Below are 12,068 nucleotides of genomic sequence, written 5' to 3'. Positions count from 1 at the left end.
ATATTGCTGATAAAAGCTGGTATCTGGACTATATATCAAACTTCTACAAAGCCAATAAGAAAAAGAATCAAATAAAAAAAGAGCAAGCAATCTAAAAAGGTTCTTTCCAAGAAAAGAAATGTTTTCATAGTATGGTCCCTTTATATAAAAATTAATTCAGTCTCACTAGTAATGTGAAAAATGTAAACTAGAATACCTAGATTACTCTTTCATCAAAATAGCTCATATGGAAAACACTGACAGCCTCAACTGCTATCAAGGATGAGGAGCAACTAGACCTCTTTGTGTTTCTGGTAATAGTAGAAATCAATATAATTATTCTGCAAAGTGCTTTAGCATTATCTAGCAAAATTGAATATATACACACTATGCACAATTAATTCCATTCCCAGGCATATCCTTTGCACAAATGCATTACATGTACATCAACAAACATTTATAGGAACATTCATAATGGTATATTTTACAATAACCTCAAAGGCAAACAATAGATACCTGCAATATCAGTAGAACAGATAAATAATGGTGTAGTCATACAACTGAATTCTGCTGAAAATGAAAATATATGAAGTAAAAAAATATATCAAAATGTGGGTAAATACACAAATATAATATTAAGCAAAGAAAACCAAAACAAAACCATACAAAATGAACCATCTTATTAACATCGAATTAAAAAAATATATATAATGATATTGTAGAATATCCAGATTCATTTTCAGGTGGTGAAAGTTTAAAGAAAAAGAGCAAAGGTTTAATCATAAATACCAAATTAGTACCTTTCTGGGGTGGAGTAGGGGGATGAAGGGGGTAGGGTGTAAGAAGGAATAATGATTAGGATGGGGTCATGGTGGAAAGGTGTTATTCTATTTCTCAAACTGTGTTGTTTACAAATGTGTTCATTTTGTATGAAATCATTGAGTAGTTCTTTGTTTTGTTTTCCAAGAGGGGGAGAGAAGAAACAAACATTTCTGTATGTGTATTATTTTCATTAGTAAATGTTTAAAAATAAATGATTTAATCATCTTAAAGTACATTTGTAAATCAGAAAAAAATAGTTGCTTTAATTCCTAGTTACTGTAATTCCTAGTTACTTTAATTCCAATGTAATGAACTTAGACTTGATGTTTAAAACTTAGTTTGAAATCTATGTGTATTTCTGCTAGTTACATTCCCCTCTCAGTCTCAGTTTTATCTTTAAGATGAAAGTTAAAATATTTTTAACAAGATGAAGACATATTGTGGTACCTGGGTGGCTCAGTCAGTTAAGACACCAACTCTTGGTTTCAACTCAGGACATGATCTCAGAGTCATGAGATTCAGCCCTGTATAGGGCTCCATGCTCAGTGGAGAGTCTGCTTGAGATTCTTTCTCTCTCCCTCTCCTTCTGCACCTCCCCCTATTTGTGTGCTCTTTCTCTCTGTCATATAAACAAGCAAGTCTTAAAACAAACCAACAAACAAATACATACCTTAGAAGTCATGAGAATTAAATGGAATAATGTTGATTCCAACTCAGAAATATTTGGGTCAAAGCTGGACTCTTCTTTCTAGTTTTATCGCTACACCTTTAGTCAAGGCACCATGGCCTTTTTCCAGAATTCCAAAATCTGCATTCTTATGTGTCAGGTGTATTCTCAAACTTAATTTTCCCCTTATAAAACACATTGATAACATCTTTTCCTTCATTTAGCACTTCACTTGAAAACCTTTCACTATAGGATGTTGTTCCATTTCCTTTGCATGACAGAGAAGGCTCTTTTCCAATTCTATAATTGACTCCCTCTCCATTCTTGCTTTTCACAAATCTGTCCCAAATCTCTCCTTCCACCAAAGAACTTTTCACAGTTCCCTATGTCCTTATTACTCCATATCTTTGAAAAAAGTGATCTCTGGCTGAAATGTGCCCTCTCATTGTCTCTGTCTGAAAAATGCTTATTTATCCATCCAGATAAAGCTAAAATTATCATCTTTATGAAATCTTATGGGTTTCCCCTGACATAGTCAACATGCACTTCTCTCAGGATTTCATCAGCATTTCTGCATAACCCCATGGAGAATCTGGCATGGTCCATGAGTCTGTGTCTAGATTAATGGTGAGCCACATTGGAGATGGGGATGAAGATGAGGGAGAAGTAGGAGACTATGCTTCAACCAGTCCCCTAAAGTGAGCTAATTATCTACCAGAACACTCTGAACACCCATGAAATCACCTGAGATGTAGGATTATACATTTCTGAATCGCTACAGGGGCAGAAGACTCCAGTGAAGAGGTAAAACATCCTGGGAACAATTAGACTGATATCAGAGTATAAACAGAAGGGGGAGGGAAGCCACCAGAAGAGAACCATTGGAAAGTAATACCCCAATACGAGAGTGCCCTGTGATTGGGGACCAGCATTTACTTTGAGTCTGCTCAAAAGTACTCAAAAAGAGCAAAAGATCTTGAGGTACAACTGGTGGAATCAGGCAATCATGGGCATAAGGCCATGGAACCAGGATGTCCACCTCCAGTGACCACCTATGCCAGAGAGAGTGTGGCAAAGCCTTCAGCCATGGTCCCTGAGCCCCCGGGTTTCTGCTAATCGCACCAGCACAAGGCTAGGCACACTTTCCCCTGGCGTGTGTGAGAGAGTCTGGTGTGGATGCCAGCTGTCACTCTCTAGAACCACAGCATTTTGCACTCTGCACATGCACTGTGGGACCTGGACCTGAACCACACTCTACACCCTTCCCTGAGAGGGCTCCATGCGGGCACTAGCAGGTGGTCTTTAGGACTGGCCAAGAATCTGAACACTCCTAGCCCAGGCTTGAATATCTCAGTGTGTTATCTCTGATTAGGATCTCTTGGGTGGTCTCTGGTGGTCTCGGGTGGACCCCAGACAACAGTCCTGGCAAAGGCAGCCACTGGAAGCAGGCTACCTGGACCAATATCATTCATGGATTTAGTGACACAGGAATGCAGAGAAAAGCAGGTGCTTTGGGCCACCCCTGTGATGGTGGCTGGGGACATGCACTGCCTGTGGTAGGTTGCACGGCTCAGCGGAGTTGGCAGAGGACCACCCAGAGGGAAGCAGACTGAGGCTTCTCTCTGAAACAGAGCTCCGGATGCAGATTGCTTTCCACTAAACCTCTGAAAAACCGCAAAAACCTGCCAAAGAACAAAAACCTCCAGAGAACAAATGCTTGAAAAAACGGTTTCCACAGAGCCCAGACCCTTGACAGGGAGCAGGAGGACTCAACCCAAGCAAGACTGAAAAACAATGTGACAGGCCCTTCCCCAGAAAGCCAGCTGAAAGGGGAGGACAACCACCACAGGGTCCCCATAAAATTGTAAAACCCTGATATCAGGAGAAAACCAGATATTAAGCTCCTGATATTGCCCTAAATCCTATATATTTCATAGATACAACTTTTATTTTGAATTCGTTCTCACTATTCTCATTCTTTTTAAAAATTTTAACCTATTTACTATTACAATGAGAGGTTCAATACAACAAATTCCATAATAACATTTTAACTTGTACTTTTTTCATACATATACCTGTTTTTCTTTTTCTCTTCTTCTTTTCTTTTTTAATATACATATAGATATAAGCTTCAAGGTAATCCTCTTTCCCTAATCAATACTACCCCTATAATATATACCGGTTTTAATCTCCCTTTATCTCTGGAAAGTTGAGTCCTTTAACAAAGATATCAAGATACACCTAGGAAGAATCAAAATAAACTTCCTTGCCTACATTGAGGATTTATAACCGCCCTCCCAACTTCTTCTCTCAGTGTTTCTGTGTATTTGGTTTTGTTCTGGTATTATATAAATCTTATATTGGGGTCTATTTTGACTGGGTTCTTTTTCTTTTCTTTCTTTCTTTTTTTTTTTTTTTTTTCCTTGTCATTTACTTTTGTTGGTCTTTTTGTTTGTCCATTTTTGTTTGTATACCTTATAAATCTTACCTTTGGGGCTCATTCTGGCTGAGTCTTCTCTTTTTTTTATTTAATTTTTTTTATTTTTATTTATTTTTATTTTTTTGTCTCTTTCTTTCTCTCTCTCTTTTTTTCTTTTTTTTCTTTCTTTCTGGTGGTGACTTCCAATTGCTCAGAAGTTTACATGGTGCACCTTGCCTAGATCACTGTTGATATATTCAGCTACACATCCCCCCAACCACCTCACCAAAATGACTAGGAAGAAGAATTCCCAACAGAGGAAGAATTCAGACTGTGCCCTATCCATCAGAACTATTGGATATGGACACAAACAGTATGTCAGAAAGGGAATTCAGGATAACAATGATCCAGGCAATGGCTAGGTTGGAGAAAACTATTAATGACAACATGGAATCAATTAGGGCAGAAGTGAAAGCTGCCCAGGAAGAAGTTAAAAATGCTATCAATGAGATCCAATCTAATTTAAACTCTCTAACAGCTAGGGTAACCGAGAAGATAGAATTAGTGATCTAGAGAACAAACCGATAGAGAAAAAGGACCAACAAACAGCTTAAAAGCCACGAAAACAGAATTAGGGAAATTAATGATGCCATGAAATGTTCCAGCATCAGAATTATTGGGATCCCTGAGGGAGAGGAGAAAGAAAGAAGATTAGATGTTATAATAAACAAATTCTCCATGAAAATTTTCCCAGTCTGGGGAATGGAACCAGTGTTTATGTCCTAGAGGCAGAAAGATCACTCCCCCACAAGGTCACAGAATCTAGAAAGACCGCTGGACACCTGATTGTGAAACTGATGAATCACAATATTAGACAGGTGCTCTTGAGAGCAGTTAGGGGGAAGAGATTCCTTATATACAGAGGAAGATCCATCAAAATAAGGTCAGACCTGTCCATAGAAACCTGGCAAGCCAGAAGGGGCTGGCAAGACATGTTCAGGGCACTAAATGAGAAGAACATGCAGCCAAGAATACTTTGTCCAGCAAGGCTGACATTCAAAATGGATGGAGAGATAAAGAGCTTCCAAGACCGGCAAGTTTTAAAAGAGTATGTGACCACCAAGCCAGCACTACAAGAAATATTAAGAGCAGTTCTATAAAAGAAGAAAGAACCCAAGAGTGTCATAGAACAGAAATTTACAGAGACAATCTTTAGAAACAAGGACTTCACAGGCAGCATGATGTCAATAAAAGCATATCTTTCAATAATAACTCTCAATGTGAACAGCCTAAATTCTCCCATAAAATGGCACAGGGTTGCAGATTAGGTAAAACAACAGGACCTGTCCATATGTTGTCTACAAGAGACTCATTTTGAACCCAAGGATACATCCAGACTGAAAGTGAAAGGATGGAGAAGCATCTTTCATGTCAATGGGCCTCAAAAGAAAGCTGGGTAGTGATTCTCATATCAGATAAATTAGATTTTAAACTAAAGACTGTAGTCAGAGATAAAGAAGGAAACTACATCATTCTTAAAGAGTCTATCCACCAAGAAGATCTAACAATTTTTAATATTGATGCCCCCAATATGGGAGCAGGCAACTACATAAGACAACTGTTAATCAAGATAAAGAGTCATATTGATATGAATACATTAATAACAGGGGATCTTAACACGCCACTCTCAGTAATAGGCAGATAATCCAAACAGAAAATCAATAAAGAAACAAGAGCATTGAATGACACATTGGACCAGAAGGACCTCATAGGTATATACAGAACATTCCACCCTAAAAAAACAGAATACTCATTCTCCTTGAGTGCACATGGAACTTTCTTCAGAACAGACCACATACTGGGTCAAATCAGGGCTTAACCGATACCAAGAGATTGAGATTATTCCCTGCATATTCTCAGACCACAATGCTTTGAAACTGGAAGTCAACCACAAGAAAAAGTTCAGAAGGAATTCAAACAGTTGGAAGCTAAAGACCACCTTGCTTAAAAATGTTTGGATAAACCAGGAAACCAAAGAAGAACTTAAACACTTCATGGAAAGCGATGAGAATGAAGACGCTTTGGTCCAAAACCTATGAGATACAGCAAAGGCAGTCCCAAGGGGGAAATATATAGCCATCCAAGCCTTCCTCAAAATAAACTGAAAAATCCAGAATACACCAGCTCTCTATACACCTTAAAGAACTGGAGAATCAGCAACAAATTAAGCCAACCCCACACACAAGAATGGAAATAATCAAGATTAGAACAGAGATCAATAAGATAGAAACTAGAGACACAATAGAACACATCAACAAAACTAGAAGCTGGTTTTTTGAAACAATCCATAATATCAATAAACCATTGGCCAAACTAACCCAAAAGAAAAGAGAGAGGACCCAAATTAATAAAATTATTAATGAAAAGGGAGAGAAAATGACTAATACCAAGGAAACAGAAACAATAATCAGAAATTATTATCAACAGTTATATGCCAATAAGTTAGGCAACCTAGATGAAATGGATGCATTCCTGGAAACCTATAAACTTCCAAAACTGAATCAGGAAGAAATTGACAACCTGAATAGACCAATATCTAGTAACGAGATTGAAACAGTGATCAAAAACCTCTCCAAAAACAAGAGCCCAGGACCTGACAGATTCCCTAGAGAATTCTACCAAACATTCAAAGAAGAAATAATACCTATTCTCCTGAAGCTGTTTCCAAAACTAGAAACAGAAGGAAAACTTCCAGACTCATTTTATGAAGCCAGCATTACCCTGATCCCCAAACCAGGCAAAAAACCCACTAAAAAGGAGAATTTCAGACCAATATCCCTGATGAATATGGATGCTAAGATTCTCAACAAAATCCTAGCTAATAAGATCCAACAGTATATTAAAAAGATCAACCATAACCAGATGGGATTTATCCATGGGATGCAAGGGTGATTCAACATTTGCAAATCAATCAATGTGATAGAACAAATCATTTAGGGAAGAGAGAAGAGCTACATGGTTCTCTCAATTGATGCAGAAAAAGCATTTGACAAAATCCAGCATCCGTTCCTGATTAAAACGCTTCAAAGGATAGGGATAGAGGGAACATTCCTCAATTTCATAAAATCTAACTATGAAAAACCTACAGTGAATATCATCCTCAATGTGGAAGAGCTGAGAGCCTTCCCTTTGAGATCAGGAACACGACAAGGATGCCCACTTTTGCCACTCTTGTTCAATATAGTACTAGAAGTCCCAGCAACAGCAATCAGACAACACAGAGAAATAAAAGGTATTCAAAATGGAAATGAAGAAGTCAAACTCACTCTCTTTGCAGATGACATGATACTGTATATGGAAAATCCAAAAGACTCCACTCCCAAACTACTAGAACTCATACAGCAATTCAGTAATGTGGCAGGATACAAAATCAATGTACAGAAGTCAGTTGCTTTTTTATACACTAACAATGAAAATATAGAAAGGGAAATGAGAGAATCTATTCCATTTACTATAGCTTCAAGAACCATGAGATACCTGGGAATAAGCTTAACCAAAGAGGTAAAGGATCTGTACGTGAGGAACTACAGAACACTTAATGAAAGAAACTGAAGAAGACACAAAAAGATGGAAGACCATTCCGTGCTCATGGATTGGAAGAATAAACGTTATTGGAACGTCTATACTGCCTAGAGCAATCTATACTTTCAATGCCATCCCAATCAAAATTCCACCAGCAGTTTTCAAAGAGCTAGAACAAACAACCTTAAAATTTGTATGGAACCAGAATAGACCCTGAATTGCTAAGGAAATGTGAAAAAGAAAAACCAAACTGGAAGCATCACGTTGCCTGATTTCAAGCTTTACAACAAAGCTGTGATCTCCAAGACAGCATGGTACTGATAAAAACAGACACATAGAGCCATGGAACACAGAGCCCAGATATGGACCCTCAACTCTATGGTCAAATAATCTTTGACAAAACAGGAAAAAATATACAGTGGAAAAAAAAAATAGTCTCTTCAATAAATGGTGCTGGGGAAATTGGACAGCTATGTATAGAAAAATGAAACTCAACCATAATTATCCAACATACACAAAGGTAAAGTCAAAATGGATAAAAGACCTCAACGTGAGGTAGGAATCTATCAAAATCCTAGAGTAGAACAAGGCAGTAACCTCTTTGACAGCGGCCACAGCAACTTCTTTCAAGACATGTCTTCAAAGGCAAAGGAAACAAAAGTGAAAATGAACTTTCGGGACTTTATCAAGATCAAAAGCTTCTGCACAGCAAAGGAAATAGTCAACAAAACAAAGAGGCAACCCACGGAATGGGAGAAGATATTCTCAAATGACACTAAGACAAAGGGCTGATATCCAAGATCTATAAAGAACTCCTCAAACTCAATACACACAAAACAGATAATCACATCAAAAAATGGGTAGAAGACATGAACAGACACTTCTCTAAAGAAGACATATAGATGGCTAACAGTCACATGAAAAATGTTCATCATCATTAGCCATCAAGGAGATTTGAATCAAATCACATTGAGATACCACCTTACATGAGTTAGAATGGCTAAAATTAACAAGACAGTAAACATGTGTTGGAGAAGATGTGGAGAAAGGGGAAGCCTCTTACACTGTTCATGGGAATGCAAGTTGGTGCAGCCACTTTGGAAAACAGTGTAGAGATTCCTTTAGAAATTAAAAATAGAGCTTCCTTATGAGCCTGCAATTGCACTACTGGGTATTTACCGCAAAGATACTGAGGTAGTGAAAAGAAGGGCCATCTATATCCCAATGTTCATGGCAACAATGGCCATATTTGCCAAACTGTGGAAAGAACAAAGATGCCTTTCAACAGATGAATGGATAAATAAGATATGGCCCATATATACAATGGAATGTCGTGCCTCCATCAGAAAGGATGAATACCCAACTTTTGTACCAACATGGATGGGACTGGAAGAGATTATGCTGAGTGAAATAAGTAAAGTAGAGAGAGTCAGTTATCACATGGTTTCACTTCCTTGTGGGGTATAAGGAATAACACGGAGGTCATTGGGAGATGGAGAGGAGAAGTGAGTTGGGGGAAGTTGGAGAGGAGGGCAAATTATGAGATACTGTGTACTCTGAGAAACAAACTGAAGGTTTTGGAGGGGAGGGAGGTGGGGAGTTGTGTGAGCCTGGTGGTGGGTATTATGGAGGGCACGTATTGCATGGAGCGCTAGGTGTGGTGCATAAACAAAGAATTCTGAAACACTGAAAACAAAATAAATTAAAATGAAAAAAAAAATGGTGAGCCACTTTTTTAGTTTTTTGCTGGCATTTACATGAAAGTATTTTCCTCCCTCTTCAAAAAGTCCAAGAATAAATAAAAAGGAAGAGATGAGGGCTGGCAAGCAGCAGCAAGGGGGAAAAACTATGTTAACACTATGGAGATAAGCCTGAGAGTTGTTTTTTCTTTGTTTTTGTATTTGCTTTTGTTTTTGCTTTACCTAGCTCAACCCCCCATATTTTGTGCTGTGTCAAGGTATTCTCAAGAGAAGCAAAGTGAAGAAGAGGGTTGATGGAAAGCTGTGGTTTTACCACTGAACATGAAGGAATTTAAGTGCCCCAACCCTTGGAAGAAAGAAATGAAAGTACAGCCAATGCAAGTTAGAGGCTTTAATACATTTACATGTTAGGAGGAGTCAATTTTGATATTTGACACCTATATCTTATCGTGTTTTTTGTTTTTTGTTTTTTTAAACCATGTTACCTTCCACTGTTGCTTAACCGAAGATGTCACTTCCTCCTAGAATACCAAGCATTTTCAGTCTTTTTAAAGTACCTTCCCACTGAATAATGCTCAAGGGAATTGGAAAGCATCCTTCATGAATAAATCTTGTTTCCAGGCAGATAGGCCATACACAGGTTTGCCCTTGTAAAAAGGAGCTCCATCACCAACACATAATTCAGAGTGTGAAATTTGGAAAACTTTTAGTAGATTTATGTTTTTGGAGCCAATTCATTTCATGATTCCAAAATTCTCACAATTAGCGTTTACATAGGCCTTTTAGGAAAGCTCAGTTTCAGCTAATTCAGAAGATAATTGCTTATCTCACACAAATACTCACCTGGGATATGCAAAGTAAAGTTTGGATGCCCTATGTCATCCCAAATGATCAGGCACAATTCTCCATGGGAATTTCAGGTTTTTGTATATCTTGTAAGAGAGGCATTCACTGCCCTTTTTCCTGGTTTACCTTTTTAAGGATATTTGTACTACCATATTTTTTTTTACTTTTTTAAAGAAAAAATAATTGACTTCATTTTTTAGAACTATTTTAGATTTATAGAAAATTGAGCAGATAGTACATATCTCTCACATACATCTACTTCCTTCTCTTCACAGTTTCCTTAGCTACTAATATTTTGCACTAGTGTGATAATTTGTTAAAATAATGGACTGATATTGGAACCTTATTATAAGCCAAAGTCCATAATTTACATTAGAGTTCATTCTTCATGTTATACAATTCTATGGATTTTGGCAAATGCATAACATCATCGATCCACCATTAGAGTATCACGCAGAATAGTTTTAGTGCCCTAAAAATCTCCGTATTCTACTTTTTCATTCCTCTTCTACTTCCCCAAACCGCTGGGAACCACTGATCTTTTTCTTTACTGTATTTTTTGCCTTTTTTCTGATTGTCATGCTGTTGGATCACACAGTATGTAGCAATGATAATAAGAAATACATATTTAGTCTTTGTGCTTATTCTTGATACAGAGCTTTAAAAAACATTGGAATTTCCTGAGTGATAGTGATTATGGGAGCATCTTTTGTTATGCATAACAAGCTCCTTTCAACCCTATCTGAGTTTATGTTAATTAGGTGACTTTTGGTGGACCCCTAAGTAGCTTCAGGATTGGGGCTGATTGCTTGAGGAACCAACCATGTGATTAAAGAGTTGAAATATTCAGTCTACCGAGACCTCCAGGGAGGAGAGCTGGGTTGGAGATTGAGTTCAATGACCAGTGACAAATTATTTAATCAATAATGCTTATGTAATGGAAACTCCAGATAAACTAAAAGATGGGATTTGGAGAGCTTCTGGGTTGTAAACAAACTGTGACACTCCCAGAGAGGCCATGGAACTTTTGTATCCTCTTTGCTATACCTTGTCCTATGCAGATCAATTTGGCAATTCTTGAGTTGTATCCTTTTGAATAAAGTAGTAATAGTAAGGAGCATGTTTTCTTGAATTTTGTGAGGCATTCTAACAAATCAAATACACAGGGATTTGTGGGAATTCCATTAATTTATCACTGGTAGGTAAGAAATACAGGTGGCAACCTGAGACTTCAATTGGCTTCTGAAGTGGGAGCAGTCTTATACTAGCTCCAGGTAATTAGGGTCAGAACTGAATTGAATTGTAGGATACCCAATTGGTGTCTGCAGAGTTAGAGAATTGGTTGAGATAAAAACCCCCCACATATTTGGTGTCAGAGTGTTGTTTGAAAAAAAACAGCCCAAAGTAACTTTTCAGACTGGCTCCTTTCACCCAGTAATAGCATTTACAGTTCTTCCATGTCTTTTGTGGCTTGATAGATCACTTATTTTTATAGTTGAGTAAAATTCCATTGTATGGAAACATTTGCTTATCCAGTCACTCTCTGAAGGATAATCATGAATAAAACTGCTCTGAATATTTGTATGCGTTTGTGTGTGTGTGTGTGTGTGTGTGTGTGTGTGTACATAATATTTATTTCACTTGCATAAATTCCAAGGTAAATGATTGCTGGATCACATGGTGAGGCTCTGATTAGTTATATCAGAAACTTACAAAATGTCTTCCAAAGTGACAGTACTGCTGCATTCCTAACAACATCAAATGAGTGCTTCTACTGTTCTTCATTCTTGACAGCATCCGTTACTGTCAGGTTTTTTTTTTGTTTTTTTTTTTTTTAATTTCAGTGATTAGAATAGGTGCACAATAGAATCTCATTTTTGTTTTAACTTAAAATGTCCTAATAACATCTGATGTTGAGTGTTTTTATATGCTTATTTGCCATCTGCATATCTTCTCTTGGGAAGTAACTGTTGAGATCTTTTGCCCACTTTTTAATTAGATTGTTGGTATTCTTATGGTTGAGTTTTAAGTGTTATTTAGTATGTTTTAACTA

The sequence above is a fragment of the Lontra canadensis genome, unplaced genomic scaffold (assembly GCF_010015895.1).
Source record: "Lontra canadensis isolate GAN:19392208 unplaced genomic scaffold, GSC_riverotter_1.0 scaffold95, whole genome shotgun sequence".
In the NCBI taxonomy this organism is placed as follows: Eukaryota; Metazoa; Chordata; class Mammalia; order Carnivora; family Mustelidae; genus Lontra; species Lontra canadensis.
The sequence above is the reverse complement of the archived record's forward strand: the minus strand, read 5'-3'. Positions refer to the sequence as shown.